We start from the raw sequence: 14,879 nt of genomic DNA, 5'->3' as shown, positions 1-14,879 counted from the left end.
TCGAGGACGTTACTAGTATTTGACCTCCCGTTTGAGGTGCCGGAAGATGTATTAAAGCTTTTAGACCGCATGGCAATGCAATCAGCCATATGGCGGGAAAATGGCAACCTTTCGAAATGTAGAAACTCTACAGCGTAGTACGTCAGGTGAAAATCGTCTTCCCGAAATATGTTCCATCGTACCTAAGCATAGATGGATGTAGTGCCATCATCATGTATACAGTCAACCATGAACGTGTTTTGGCTGCAGACAAGAAGGCCATGGTAGGTCTGTGTGCCTTCACTATCCTCTTACGAGCTCTCGAACACAAGCTGTTGTAGTACCCACAGAGACTACTGCTCTCCTTCTCATTCTATCAAGCCTCCTCCACAACCACCCTCGAGGATGGTGGTCTTACAAAAAAACAAAGAAACAGATTGAAATGTAAAATCTGATGCAATATTTTTCTTAAAATAGGTCAGTTCTAAAATAAGTCCGGGCCTCCAGGGGAGCTAAAGTGGAAATCTGCTCCAACCAAGATGTAAAACGTTAAGACTGCCCACAACCATCTCTAAGAGGCGATCCATGTGTGCGAATCCCAAAGGGTCTCATTGTCCGTTGCCGGTTACGAAGGAGCCTTTCCACTGGAAGCCGAGCAGTGGTATGGTGTTCAGCTGTGTATGGTGTGGACTGTGTTTCATATGCCTATCGCCCTATAAATAGTCGTCTTCTGATGTGAAGTGGCAGTTCACCAGCCTCTGCTTAGAGGCTTGGAATGGACCTTGTTCTGAACGCGCCAGTGGCCAACCAAATCACCACGTCCAACATCTTTAAATAAGAGGGTCTCACAGACCCGTACATCGTGCACGCATAATCTAACCGAGATCGCACAAATGCCACATAAACCCGGAACATATAAGTCCTGTCTGCTCCCCATGTACTGTGGATAAGGCATTTTAAAATACTTTCAGCCGTATGGGGCCGTTTTTCAGGCCGTTAAGATGTGGCAACCACGTACGTTATTCAAATACGGTGCCCAGAAACCACATTATCTTTAAAATTAAGAACAGTGTCCCTCATCCTCAACTTGGGAAATTTTAAAATGGAATACGAGCGGTTAAAAAGAACACAGAAACACTTATCTGTTGAAAACTTAAAACCACTCTTCTGTGCCCATCCATTGAGAACTCGAAGAGTTAGTTTCAACAGTCGTGTTGTCATTGCAAGAAGAGCAAAACACAGAGAAGTCGTCCACAGACAAAGAACACTGGACAGGAGTTTTCACTACTGATGTAATGTTGTTGATAGCTATGACAAAGACAGTCACTTTTAAAATACTACCTCAAAGCGATCAGATATAACATCACCGTGTCTTTACCAAAATTATCGTGGTGAGAGAAAGGACCGAATAAAAATGCGAAGGATTCCACAAAAACCCCATTCATGAAGCTGTTCGAGATTAAAATGTCTCCAAGTAGCCTTCTCGATGTCAAAAAATACACCTTGAAAGTAATACCAGAGCAGGAAACCCTGTTGTATAGCGCCTCCAGGAGCGCCCGGTTATCAAAGATGAGCGAGACCTCGTGAACCCACACTGAAAACGCCTAAGGAGTTGCCTGTATTCTAAGATCCAGACAAAACAGGGGTTCACCATCAACTCCTCAGGCAACTACTGAGGGCAGTACTAACGTAACCACTAGGATATGTACGGTGTTTCTCCGGTTTTGGAAGTGGAAGTAAAACTGCCTCACGCCACGAGTCACAAAAGTGACCTTAAGCTCAAATGGCATAAAAAAGTTCCAGGAGAATATCTTTGTTTCGCCTTGTGAGGTGTCGCATCATACTGTAATGGATTCTGTCTTGACCAGGGGATGTGTCATGAGCCTCAGGCAATTCAGAATCCAGCTCCTACATGGAAAATTGGCAGTTGTAATCTTCATCATCGGTGGACTGGAAGTCCAGAATGCTCCTCTCAGCAACCACTTTACGTCGCTGGAAACATGGATCCTGACTGGCGTTTGCAGTAACTATGGAAAAATAGTCTGGGCAATATCTCGTGGATTGGTCTGGAGACTACCGGTTCACATTACAGCAACGATGGACCACCTCCATCCTCTCCCAGAAATTATCCTGATGGTCTCCCATACAACAGGACACTTCATGGAATAATCAACAGTGTTCTCGAACTGTTGCCACGACCTCTTCTTGTTCTCTCGAACAATCTGCGGACATTTCGCCCTCGTCATCGGAAAGGCTGCACGATTCGCAGCAGCTAGCCGCCACTTGAACCTATGTAGAGTCATATGCCTAGTCCTGATTGCAGAGCGGCATTGGTCACTCCACCAAGAGATAGCTGCCTCTTCAGTTGCACCATCGACTGTGTAATGGATGCTTCAGCAGTGTGGTGGATCATTTTGATAATATAATCCACCCTTCTTCAACCATGACACAATGTTTAAACTGGGCTAGCTGACCATTAAGTGCCCAGTCTGCTCTACTGAGCACCCATCGCGGTGGTTTCCTTTTGGGTTCCACTCCATCTGGCAGGTAAATCCAGATTGGGAAGTGATCACCAAATACCACTGAGCACTGTGCGTAAGGGCTGGAGAACAAAGGGAGAGATCGATGGCAGAGAACGAGCCAGTTGCAGTGCAGAAATGTGTACTCTGTCTTGAATTTACAAAATTTACATATGATGACACGAGAACCCTCTCAATTGCTCTATCCCTGGTACAGGATTTTGCAGGGCCCCAAAGCACATTGTATGCATTAAAATCTGCTCCGATGATGAAGGGTTAGGAGAGCTGTGTAAGAAGGTTGACTAGAGCCTCCTTTTCGAGCGCATCATGTGGCAGCAAGTAAACGGAACATATTGTCAATAGATGACATACGTGCACTGATATTGAAACTGCTTGTAAATTCTTTTTAAGTGTGAGAGATGGGGAGTGGTAGTCAGTATTGACGAAAATACCTGTTCCTCGTCTAGCTATCTTTCCACTCAGGTGGTCCTCTTTCTGGAGTACACGGCCTTGTTGTTCAGGCTCAGGGGTAAACGACTGACGGCCGCTAGTCTCCTGGAGACACAAAGACCATGGTCTCCCCTTGTGATAGCAGAAAAAATTCTCAACACGGGTCTTGAGCCACTGCAAGTTCCACTGAATTATGGGAGCTATCGATTATGGAGGTAGCAACTTCATCCAGGGTGGGGAGACTACAGAGGGTGAAGTTTCAGTCATGGTGCGAAATGATTGCTGCACACATTCCTCATACTTTATCAGCTCTGGGGAAGAGTCAAGTGAAGCACCAGGTAGCATCACATCGACATGGTCCGACAGTTTACGACATGATTTTACCTCCTCTTGCTGCTTTAAACTAGCTTTCCTCTGTTTTGATGGCTTTGCTGGAGCTGGAGCGATAATGGCTGTGCTGTGCTTCTGCACAGACTCAGCCGTCGGAGGGCCTGGGGCTCTCCCATGTAGACCACTGTACCCTTGTCTGCTGTTCTTGGGGGGCTACAGGCTCTGAGATACTTGCTGCCTTCAAGTTCCCTGACACTTTCAGGTATTAGTATTGACACTCGCCACCTCCGTTTGTGTAGAGGCATAAGCTTTTCGAGTAGCCTTGTGAAACATTGAAGCAAAAGTTGTAGCAAATGTGGTAGGCTGCATGGACTTGTAGATCTTTGTCGCCTCACCATAGGGGATACGATTTCTCGTTTTCATTTCCTGTAATATGCGTACCCATGCAGTCCCTGCTCCAAACAGGATGGTTTCCAGAGCAGTTGATACATTTGGCAGGAAACGCACAACCAATTCCTGCATGACCTGCCTTACCACAGTTGCCACATTTCACTTCTCCCATACACCCTAGGGTTGTTGTGGCCACAACGTTGGTATTTGAAACAGCGCATTGAGTTTTGGACATATGGCCTACCTTGACATGCTATAGCAGTTTGGGGATCCTGAAGATGAGAATGAAGGAGCCGGATTTCACAAGGTCTCCAGACACCCTTTTCATAAGATTTTGAACATCAAAAATTCCCTCTGGAGCCCACTCACTCTTCACTTCGAGTACCAATACATTTTGCTGAAGTTCAGGGTGCTGTGGAGCTCTTTGTCGGATGCATATTCTCCCAAGCGTTTAGCACTCTGTATGCTCATAGTTTGTTGGGAACTGTGGGTATCAAGCAACAATGTCCCATTTTGCAACTTCTTTACTGATTGTAGAGTCCAGGCAATTACTTCTAAGGCCTTCTGGATGTAGAAAGCCAAGACGTTCACGAAATACCCTTCTTTCCTTTTTAATACTAAAACAACATTCTGATTACCAGCTTGTGTTTTGTTACTCTTTACTCCTTTGTTCTTATTTACTCCTGCATCTGGAGGGCTGACTATCCGAGCCCTCTTATTAGTTTGACTGTCAGTACCTGCCAGCAAACCACCCTTTCCGCTGGAGGGGGAAACGAAAATTTCAAAGAATCCATTTCGGTCTCAAGAGCAGCCAACGAAATAAGGGTCCACTCAGACAGAGGCGCACGTGGCTGAGCAAGCCTTGTATAACTGAGATGCGGCAGTTACCTGGACGGCTGCCCGCTAGCAACTGTTCCATCTCAAAAGCCACACATCTCTTCACTGCGCAGAACACGTTCATACTGAGTTTTCTTTTTTTTTTTTTTCTTTTTTTTTTTTTTTTTTTATCCCCGCGATCCGGATGGTCAAGCCAAAGATCCCCCTTCCCTGTGGAGCACAATGTACCACCGCCGCGTCGCATGGTGGTCACTGAAGAATGCTCTGAGCTTACATCCACAGAGGACTCGCAGCGCTTACCAGTCCCCAGATAAGGAACCCCACTGTCACCTAGTCCATACCCATAAATGAATGCTGAGCCCCTGAGAAGCACTGTGACGGATACTCATTAATGGCCACCTAGCAGGTGATCTTCACGTCAACCTATTGCACCAATAGGTTGCCGTTTATCTACGGTGTTTTATGCTTTGGTTTTTAAACCTTTGCTGTGTGGCCTGCACCAACGATTAACAAGAGTCCAGTGTGGAAATCGAGCTTAGCAACGCACGCCATATGCTGATGACGTGATGCTCGCGGTACTTGGAGTCGATAATACACTCCTGGAAATGGAAAAAAGAACACATTGACACCGGTGTGTCAGACCCACCATACTTGCTCCGGACACTGCGAGAGGGCTGTACAAGCAATGATCACACGCACGGCACAGCGGACACACCAGGAACCGCGGTGTTGGCCGTCAAATGGCGCTAGCTGCGCAGCATTTGTGCACCGCCGCCGTCAGTGTCAGCCAGTTTGCCGTGGCATACGGAGCTCCATCGCAGTCTTTAACACTGGTAGCACGCCGCGACAGCGTGGACGTGAACCGTATGTGCAGTTGACGGACTTTGAGCGAGGGCGTATAGTGGGCATGCGGGAGGCCGGGTGGACGTACCGCCGAATTGCTCGACACGTGGGGCGTGAGGTATCCACAGTACATCGATGTTGTCGCCAGTGGTCGGCGGAAGGTGCACGTGCCCGTCGACCTGGGACCGGACCGCAGCAACGCACGGATGCACGCCAAGACCGTAAGATCCTACGCAGTGCCGTAGGGGACCGCACCGCCACTTCCCAGCAAATTATGGACACTGTTGCTCCTGGGGTATCGGCGAGGACCATTCGCAACCGTCTCCATGAAGCTGGGCTACGGTCCCGCACACCGTTAGGCCGTCTTCCGCTCACGCCCCAACATCGTGCAGCCCGCCTCCAGTGGTGTCGCGACAGGCGTGAATGGAGGGACGAATGGAGACGTGTCGTCTTCAGCGATGAGAGTCGCTTCTGCCTTGGTGCCAATGATGGTCGTATGCGTGTTTGGCGCCGTGCAGGTGAGCGCCACAATCAGGACTGCATACGACCGAGGCACACAGGGCCAACACCCGGCATCGTGGTGTGGGGAGCGATCTCCTACACTGGCCGTACACCACTGGTGATCGTCGAGGGGACACTGAATAGTGCACGGTACATCCAAACCGTCATCGAACCCATCGTTCTACCATTCCTAGACCGGCAAGGGAACTTGCTGTTCCAACAGGACAATGCACGTCCGCATGTATCCCGTGCCACCCAACGTGCTCTAGAAGGTGTAAGTCAACTACCATGGCCAGCAAGATCTCCGGATCTGTCCCCCATTGAGCATGGTTGGGACTGGATGAAGCGTCGTCTCACGCTGTCTGCACGTCCAGCACGAACGCTGGTCCAACTGAGGCGCCAGGTGGAAATGGCATGGCAAGCCGTTCCACAGGACTACATCCAGCATCTCTACGATCGTCTCCATGGGAGAATAGCAGCCTGCATTGCTGCGAAAGGTGGATATACACTGTACTAGTGCCGACATTGTGCATGCTCTGTTGCCTGTGTCTATGTGCCTGTGGTTCTGTCAGTGTGATCATGTGATGTATCTGACCCCAGGAATGTGTCAATAAAGTTTCCCCTTCCTGGGACAATGAATTCACGGTGTTCTTATTTCAATTTCCAGGAGTGTATAACAGAGGCCACATCCTGGACTGCAACAAATGGAGCGACATAGGAAAGTAAACTCAACAATGACAAGTCTCTCGAACTGTCTGTAGGGATCGGGTTGTTATGAGAGTGCGTTGCACCCTTTCGCCTTACCGCCACACTATGATTCCTGGGCCTCTACTTCACAACCGACATCTGGCTCGTGACAAAATTAAACTATAGACACATATTGCAACAGACACGGGCCAGCCAGATGCATCAAAGTTTGTGGTCCCTCAGTGTCATAGAGCGAGCATATATCAGTGTCTACTGAGCATCCCTGCTTCCACATGTCGCATAAACTCTATCCATCCCATGCGTAGCATTATGGTCGCTTATGACTCCTTTCACAGCAAAGATATGCTGGATACAATTACCTCACCCTATGCAGGTACAGAGGAGGGGAGGGACTCTGACAAGTCTACGTGTATGACAGGTGGCCCCCTACAACAGTATCCGCCTAAAGTTGCGGGGCAAATGTCGTTTGAGCCTAACGAGCTCATTACTGATCACGATCGAAGCGCCTCTCTCAACCGGCCGATTGCGTTAGGTGAAGTAAAGCAATTACAGCTCTCGTTCACAAAATTTAGGTCTTTCGACTAGGTTTCAATACTTCTACGAGTGCCTTTTCAGAAATTAAATATTCAAATTGGGCTATAACATAAGTACAATCTATTCGAAAATTTGTTATATAAAATTGTAAGTACTGACTAACACTTTAAGAGGAAGCCAAGTAAACTTAAAACATGGAAACATCCAGACTGGAGGAAGGGCGAGTGGCAGCTAGACCATGTCTGTATGGACAAAAATTTTCATAAGGAGATCCACAATGTTAAAGTACTGAGAGGAGTAGACACAGGCCAGACCATTATATGGTTAAAATTAAAATCAAATTCACGAAGTTAAAGAAGAGGACCGGAAAAACTAATAAAATAAAAAGGAGGTTTGACCCACATCAGCTAATTAAAAATAATAAGTACCAACAAATAACACAAACCATCAAATTATCAGATGATCTAGAACAACTAGTGCCTAATCTTAAAAAAGAAGCAGAGAATCTAGCTCCCTTGAACCCACGAAGGAAACATGCATGGTGGACATCAGAAAATGACAAATTCCATGAAGATAGAAACCAAGCATGGTTAAAGTTCCAAACACATAAAACTGAAGAAAATGCCATCAATCTAAAAAATGAAAGAAAAAAATTCACTCAAAATATTAGAAGAATCAAGAGAGGATTTCATAAAGATATTATAAAGGTAATTATCATCAAACCAACTCCAGGAACTACTAAAAAATCTTCGGGAAACAACTACAACAATATGAGGCCCCTACACTAATACTGAAAGATGAAGATGGAAGAATGACACAAAGTAACAAGGAAAATGCAGAAATCATGTCAAAAGCATTTTACTAACTTCTGAATTGCGAGGAACCCAAAGAACCCTTACAAATCAACATAAATACCCCAATAAAAACCAAACCTAACAAACTAGACCCTCCAACTTTCCAAGAAGTAGAAGAAATTCTTAAAGAACAAAAAAATTATAAGGTATGTGGAGAAGATCAGGTTTTTGTTGAAATGTGGAAATATGCAAGTGACACAGTCAAGACCCCCTTACACATGGCTCTAACAAAAATTCGGGTAACAGAACAATTTCCCGAACATTGGACCATAGCTATCATACACCCACTACACAAAAAGGGAGATAAGAGCAACCCAGGCAACTACAGAGGAATCTCTCTCCTAGATTGCACATATAAAATTCTATCCAAGATCCTATATGAAAGAATCAAGGAGCAATTAGAACAGGAGTTAGGGGAATATCAGGGAGGTTTCAGACCATGGAGAAGCTGTGCAGAGCAGATAATTAGTTTAAAATTGATTATGGCATACTACAAGAAATGGAACAAACCTCTGGCAATAACATTTGTAGATTTTAAGAATGTCTCCACAGACCTTCAGTATTAAAAAATTTAAGAAATCTAGGACTCCATCCAAAACTAATTAAAATAATACAACTCACTCTAACTAACACCAAATCAAAAGTGAAGTTTAGAGGAGAAATTTCGGAACCATTCCTCATAAAAACAGACTTAAGACAAGGTGACTGCCTATCACCATTACTTTTCAACTGAGCACTGGAATACATAATGAGAGAATGGTACAAGGACAATCCAAAGGATAAGAATTGGAAGTGCAAAAGATGTTATTAGCTTAACTGCTTGGGATTCGCTGATGATCTTGCTCTCCTAGCCAACACCGTTCAAGAAGCCAGGCAACAAGTGAAATCACTACAAGAAATAGCAGAGAAAGTAGGCCTTAGAATATCATTTGAAAAAACGGAGATTATGCTAACTGATCCACCACTTGCAAACAAAATTACAATAGGAGAACAGGAAATCAAAATTGTTGATAAACTCAAATATTTAGGCGAAATAATAACATACAATCTAAATGAGAAGCCATCATGGCAAAATAGAATAAAAAAAACTGAACTATGCAAATCATATTACCAAAACTACATACAACAAAAAAAGCCTATCTATAGATGCAAAATTAAAACACTATAAAACAGTTACACAACCAGAAACAACATATGCAGCTGAAACTATCTTCAAGACAAATAATACAGCAGAAATTGACAGAATACTAAAAATAGAAAGAAGAATAGTTAGGACATGTACAAATAAACAGTGTAAAATAAATGGACATTGGAGAATAGCATCAAATGAAACAGTATATAAGAAAATAGAACCAGTCATGAGCACAATCAGGAAGAAACGCATCTCATTCTTTGGACATCTGATGAGAACTCCAGAAAACAGAATTAGTAAAAAAATAATACAAAAATTGTGGAATAGCAAGAGCGACATTAAATGGATCACAGAAATTAAGGAAGATATAAAAGACCTTCAAATTACAGTAGATGACCTAAAAAACAAGACAGATAAAACCAGAATACTGCAAGACCCGCAAACCAGACTACAAATGAAAATCAATAAAAGGAGTACAGGAAGAGTTGTCTCAGATGAAGAAAGAAAGAAAATATCTGAAGGAATGAAGAAATATTGGGCAGATAGAAGAGCAAAACACTTTTCATATAAGAAATGCCTCTAATAATTATGTTACCTAAAAATATTAAGTTATTGCCGAACCAAATTGTATCCATGTGTAACTACTTGTTTAGAACTTTGTATTTTTGACTACAGTGGTCCAATGAAGGCCATAAAATAAATAATAATAATTTAAAAAAACTGACAAACACTACAAGAAATAAACATCACTTACATGTCACGTATAAGATAAATATCAAGCGAGAAAGGCTTAAGTCACTAAATTTAAAAAGAATATATGGAAGGCGAAAGAATATATGGAAGGCGAGCCACGATGGGCTGCTCGTACCTATAAAGCCACAGGTAGCAACAGACTTAGGCGCCCAAGTTAGCAAGTGCGGGCAGAGTGCCATCTAGTAGCCGCAAGTACAGCCTGCCTATTTAACAGACAAATATTATGATGAACATTATTCATTACATGACGTAAAAGGCAATATTTTGTTTGACAGCCGCAGATAAAGTAACATTTTGTCTACATCAGATGCTAGAAGTACAGCTTAAAGGATGAAAACACTGTTATAAAAAATACAAAAAGGACTGAATGACATAGCCTGTAGAAAACGATATAACGTGAAATACAGCCAAAATAAACCTTTAACAAAGGAAAAATCATGAGTTGACTTAGATGGAAAAAACATTTGGATAGGTGCATGAGGAAACCCGAAATCAAATATCAAGTAACGGCGTTATACATTTGAAGAAGTTTTTATTACACAACTAGTTTTGCCACTGTGGAAGAGCCGTTCTAAGCGCTTCAATCAGGAACCACGCGGCAGCTATGGTCGTAGGTTCGAATCCTGCCTCGGGTATGAATGTGTGTGACGTCCTTAAGTTAGTTAGGTTTATTTAGATCTGAGTGTAGGGACTGATGACCTCAGACGTTAAAGTCCCATAGTGCTTAGAGCCATTTGAACCATTTTTTTTATTACACAACTGCAGCTGCTCATTGAGAATGAGGCTATCATTTCGAGAAAGATGTTTAGAAACTTCTAATTCTTCGAGAATATCTAATCTACGCCCTTTATTCTTGGTGTGCAAAATGTTGATATCGTGAATAGCTTCAGGCGCGTGACCTGTAATTAGAAGGTGGTCGGCAAAAGACGAATATTGGGTGCTAGTGCCATGTTCCCTTATTGACGCTAGAACTCTCTAAAGGGGAACGATTTTAAATTAGGAATGAAGTTTTTTTTTTAGAATTATTATTGGTAGAAAAGGCAACGTTACAGTTGAATTTATTAAAAGATGGACTTGAATCTAATAGGAGATAGGCCCCAAGAAATGAATAGAAATGTATTTTTTTGGAATAGATTCAATGACAGAGGTGCCGAGCGTAGTAACTCATTTAACAGTTTTCCTTTTAATGATGTCATCCACTATGCCAGGTTCACATTCGTTATTAACTGCTGTCGTTTTGAGTAACTGAATTTCATCATTGAAGTTTTCTTTCGGGAGTGGAATAGAAGTAGGTCTGTGAATAGCACAGGAAAAGAAACAGTTTTTATGAGATTGTCGATGCATGGAAGACGCAGGTACGATCTGATCAGTGTATGTTTCTTTACGAAAAACATTAAATGAGATTTAGGTTTCTTCTACTGTAAGCGTCTAGTCAAGACAGTTTAATTGGTGGGCCTTGTTTTCGAGTTAGATAGAGAAAGATATATTTTCAAAAAATGCGTTGATGAGATTGAAAATATGGTCAGTGCCATTAGCAGATCGTTTGTAGATGACTAAAATATCATATACATATCTGAAATAGGAGAGAATGCCTAGTGCTGAGGTTGCAAATCTAATCAAAAACTTTTCTTCTAGAAAATTCATGAAAATATCAACAAGAATACCAAGCTAACTGAGAACGCCGGATTGCTGGTACAGTTGTTCATTGAATTCGAAATAGTTGTGTTTGACTACGACTGTGATGAGATTCATGAATTCAGTGATCTGTTCATCTGAAAGATCTTTTATGAAATGACATAAATTTGTTTCTACGATTGTAAACGTTTTTTGTTCGGGAACGTTACTATAAAGATTTTTGATGTCTAATGAAACAACTTGATATCTGAACTGCATTCTAAATCTTTTATTTTACGGAATAAGGTGACACTATTGGAGATGGAATAATTGTTTTCGAAAAAGAATGATTTTTACAGAGATTCATGCAGAAATTTGGCTAAATCATGGTACGCACTATTCATCTATTAGTTATCGGCTGTATCGGATGGTTAGGTTTGTGAATTTTACATTGAAACCGAAGTTCTGGGGGCTGAGGGTTCATGTGATAAGCATTTTCTCCTGAAAAGTTTGATTCGAAATTTTGCATTACTGATGGCTGACGTGACTTCCTTCTGTAATTCTGGAGTCGGATCCTCATGCAGTTCCGAAATACTATTTTCGTTCAAAAAATCGAAGGTTTTTGAAATATATTCAGAAGTAAAGGCAATAACTAAGGAGAAACCTCTGTCAGACTAAGTTATTAAAGCATCGGCTTCTTGAAGTTTATTGTTAACGAATTTAACCAATTTTCTATCGTTATGCATAACATTAGGAAGAAAGGGTGTATTTTTACGGAAAATGTAATTACATTATAAGCAATTCTAGTGTGATATGAATTATCTAGTTTTTTACAATCAAGACCATTTTTTAGGTCGACAAGCTTTTTTTTCTACATATTATATTTTGTCTGACAGGCTGGGCATGACACTTTACTTCAGCCCTTAATCAAGCAAGACAGTGTCATTCTGTGTAAAAGTAATGTTAGTTTCATTTAGAATTCTTTTATAAAATACTTGAGTGCTTTTCTTGAAAGTACTTTGAGGACATTTTTCAGCAGTAAACCGACAAAAAATTTAGTGTGTTTTTTTCGTGCTTAAGCAATATTCCTTGTTTACGAATTCCTAAATGTTCATTAATCTTTATCCATAAATCTTCAACATTAAAATTATAATTAATACGAAAGATATTTGTGAACTATAAATACAGATAATAAGCCTCTTCATTATGAATATCATTCTTAGCGTATTGATTTTTAATATTATCAGAAATGAGATTTTAGACGATAGGACTGAAGAATTTGGGATGTTCCTTACAATTAGCAAAATTAGTATAGGCTTTCACACAGTTAGGGACTAGCCCCTTTTTTCACATTCCTTATTAAACTGAATGGCCATACCTGTACTTAGTAATTTCTTCCTTAGGTCTCTATATTCAGAGGCTGCCTTGGATGCTTGGACAGGCAGAAATTTTAAAGTTTTAAACATGGCTGCTTAGTTCAGTGACCGTTTACTAATAAAGTTAAAGCAATTATAGCCATCCGTCACAAAATTTAAATCTTTTGACCATGTTTCAACATTTCTACGAGTGCCGTCATCAGAAATTAAATATTCAAATTGGCGTACAATGTAAGTACAAATTTATGGAAAAAAATTGTTGTATAAAAGTGTAAGTACTGACTAACGTTACAAGAAATAAACAGTACTTACACGTCACGTATAAGATAAATATCAAGTGAGAAAGGGTTTAGTCACAAAATTTAAAAAGAATACATGGAATACGAGCCACAATGTGCTGCTCATACCCACAATGCCACAGGTATCAACAGACTGAGGCGCGCGCGTTAGCAAGTGCGGACAGGTGACATTACACCAAGAGTGCCATCTTGTAGCCATAAATATAATTAGGCAACTTAACAATTATAATATAGACAGTTAAATGCTAAGATGAACAGTATTTAGTACATGAACTAATAGGCAAAGTTTTATTTCACAACAGCAGACATTGTAACTTTTCGTTTTTGTAAAAGCTTAAAAATACAGTTTGAAGACTGAAAACTGATTAACAATACAAAAAGAATCAGTACTTACACGTCACGTATGAAACAAATATTAAGCGAAAAAGCTTTAGTCACAATTTTTAAAGTAGTAAATTCTGATTACCAGCCTTTGTTCTGCTAGTCTTTACGGCTTTGTACTTATTTACTCCTGCATTTGGAGGGTTGGCTACTCGAACCCTCTTGTTAGGTTGGCTGTTAGTTGCTTCCAGTGGCCCACATTCACAGCTGTGGGGATGCAGGACAGATGTGGTACCTTCTGCTCCAGATTTTTGGCGTGTGTCCTACGTGAAACGTTGCTCCATATCGGCGTACGCTTGTTTCTTCAACCGAATTTATTTTCTACCACAGGCCTCGCTCGAATGCAGTCTTGTGGATCCGCGGCCATGTCGTGAAATATCTCTACTGTGACGTCCCCAAACACGTCCATGATTTCTGATGTTATCTCAGTGAATGCCACCACGTCACTTTTCGCCACCAACGTTACGGTCGACTTTCTTTTAATTACCTATCAAGTGCCTTGCACCAACCACGGAGTAGCTGGAACATTCCTGTGGAGAGACGTTGATATGACTGATCATATACCGTAACGAACGAACGTAGCACGGATTGAAACGAGAACACACGTCAGATGCCCCGGCGTCACAATAACACATTTGTTACTTTATGGCTGTAAACTTCTTTTTCATCTTTGTCTCTGGTTTTCCACATACTTACCCTTCTCTCCCTTTTTCTCAATATTCTGACGGGGACAACGTGGCCTAGCCTTGGGTTTGGACCACTGCTCACACTGCCCCTGACCGCCTCCTGTATACCCAAGATTGGAGAAAAAAGATGGTTAAAGCACCCATGAAAAAGATATCTGGCTGGGAATCAGAGAACCTTTGTTCAATTCCCAGTTTCTAGCTGCATTCAGCCATTTTTAAAAAGAAACAGTAAGCGCTTAGTTCCATAAGCTCGAGGTCTTTGGATCCAATATCGCTGCCCATACTACTTCTTATGAATTATCTGCACCAATATTCTGAACTGTGTTTTGATATGCGTAGTACGTCGCGAAACTGCGTGACGACAGAGACCATTCCATTAATGTGAACCAAGTGTGTTTTGTAATTGACACATATTGTTGTTGTTTTGGTCTTCAGTCCTGAGACTGGTTTGATGCAGCTCTCCATGCTACTCTATCCTGTACAAGCTTCTTCATCTCCCAGCACTTACTGCAACCTATGTAGTTCTGAATCTGCTTAGTGTATTCATCTCTTGTTATCCCTCTATGATTTTTACCCTCCACACTGCCCTCCAATGCTAAATTTGTGATCCCTTGATGCCTCAGAACATGTCCTACCAACCGGTCCCTTCTTCTTGTCAAATTGTGCGCCACAAACTCCTCTTCTCCCCAATTC

The sequence above is a fragment of the Schistocerca serialis genome, chromosome 1, assembly GCF_023864345.2.
Source record: "Schistocerca serialis cubense isolate TAMUIC-IGC-003099 chromosome 1, iqSchSeri2.2, whole genome shotgun sequence".
Taxonomy (NCBI): domain Eukaryota; kingdom Metazoa; phylum Arthropoda; class Insecta; order Orthoptera; family Acrididae; genus Schistocerca; species Schistocerca serialis.
Note: the sequence above shows the minus strand (reverse complement) of the source record.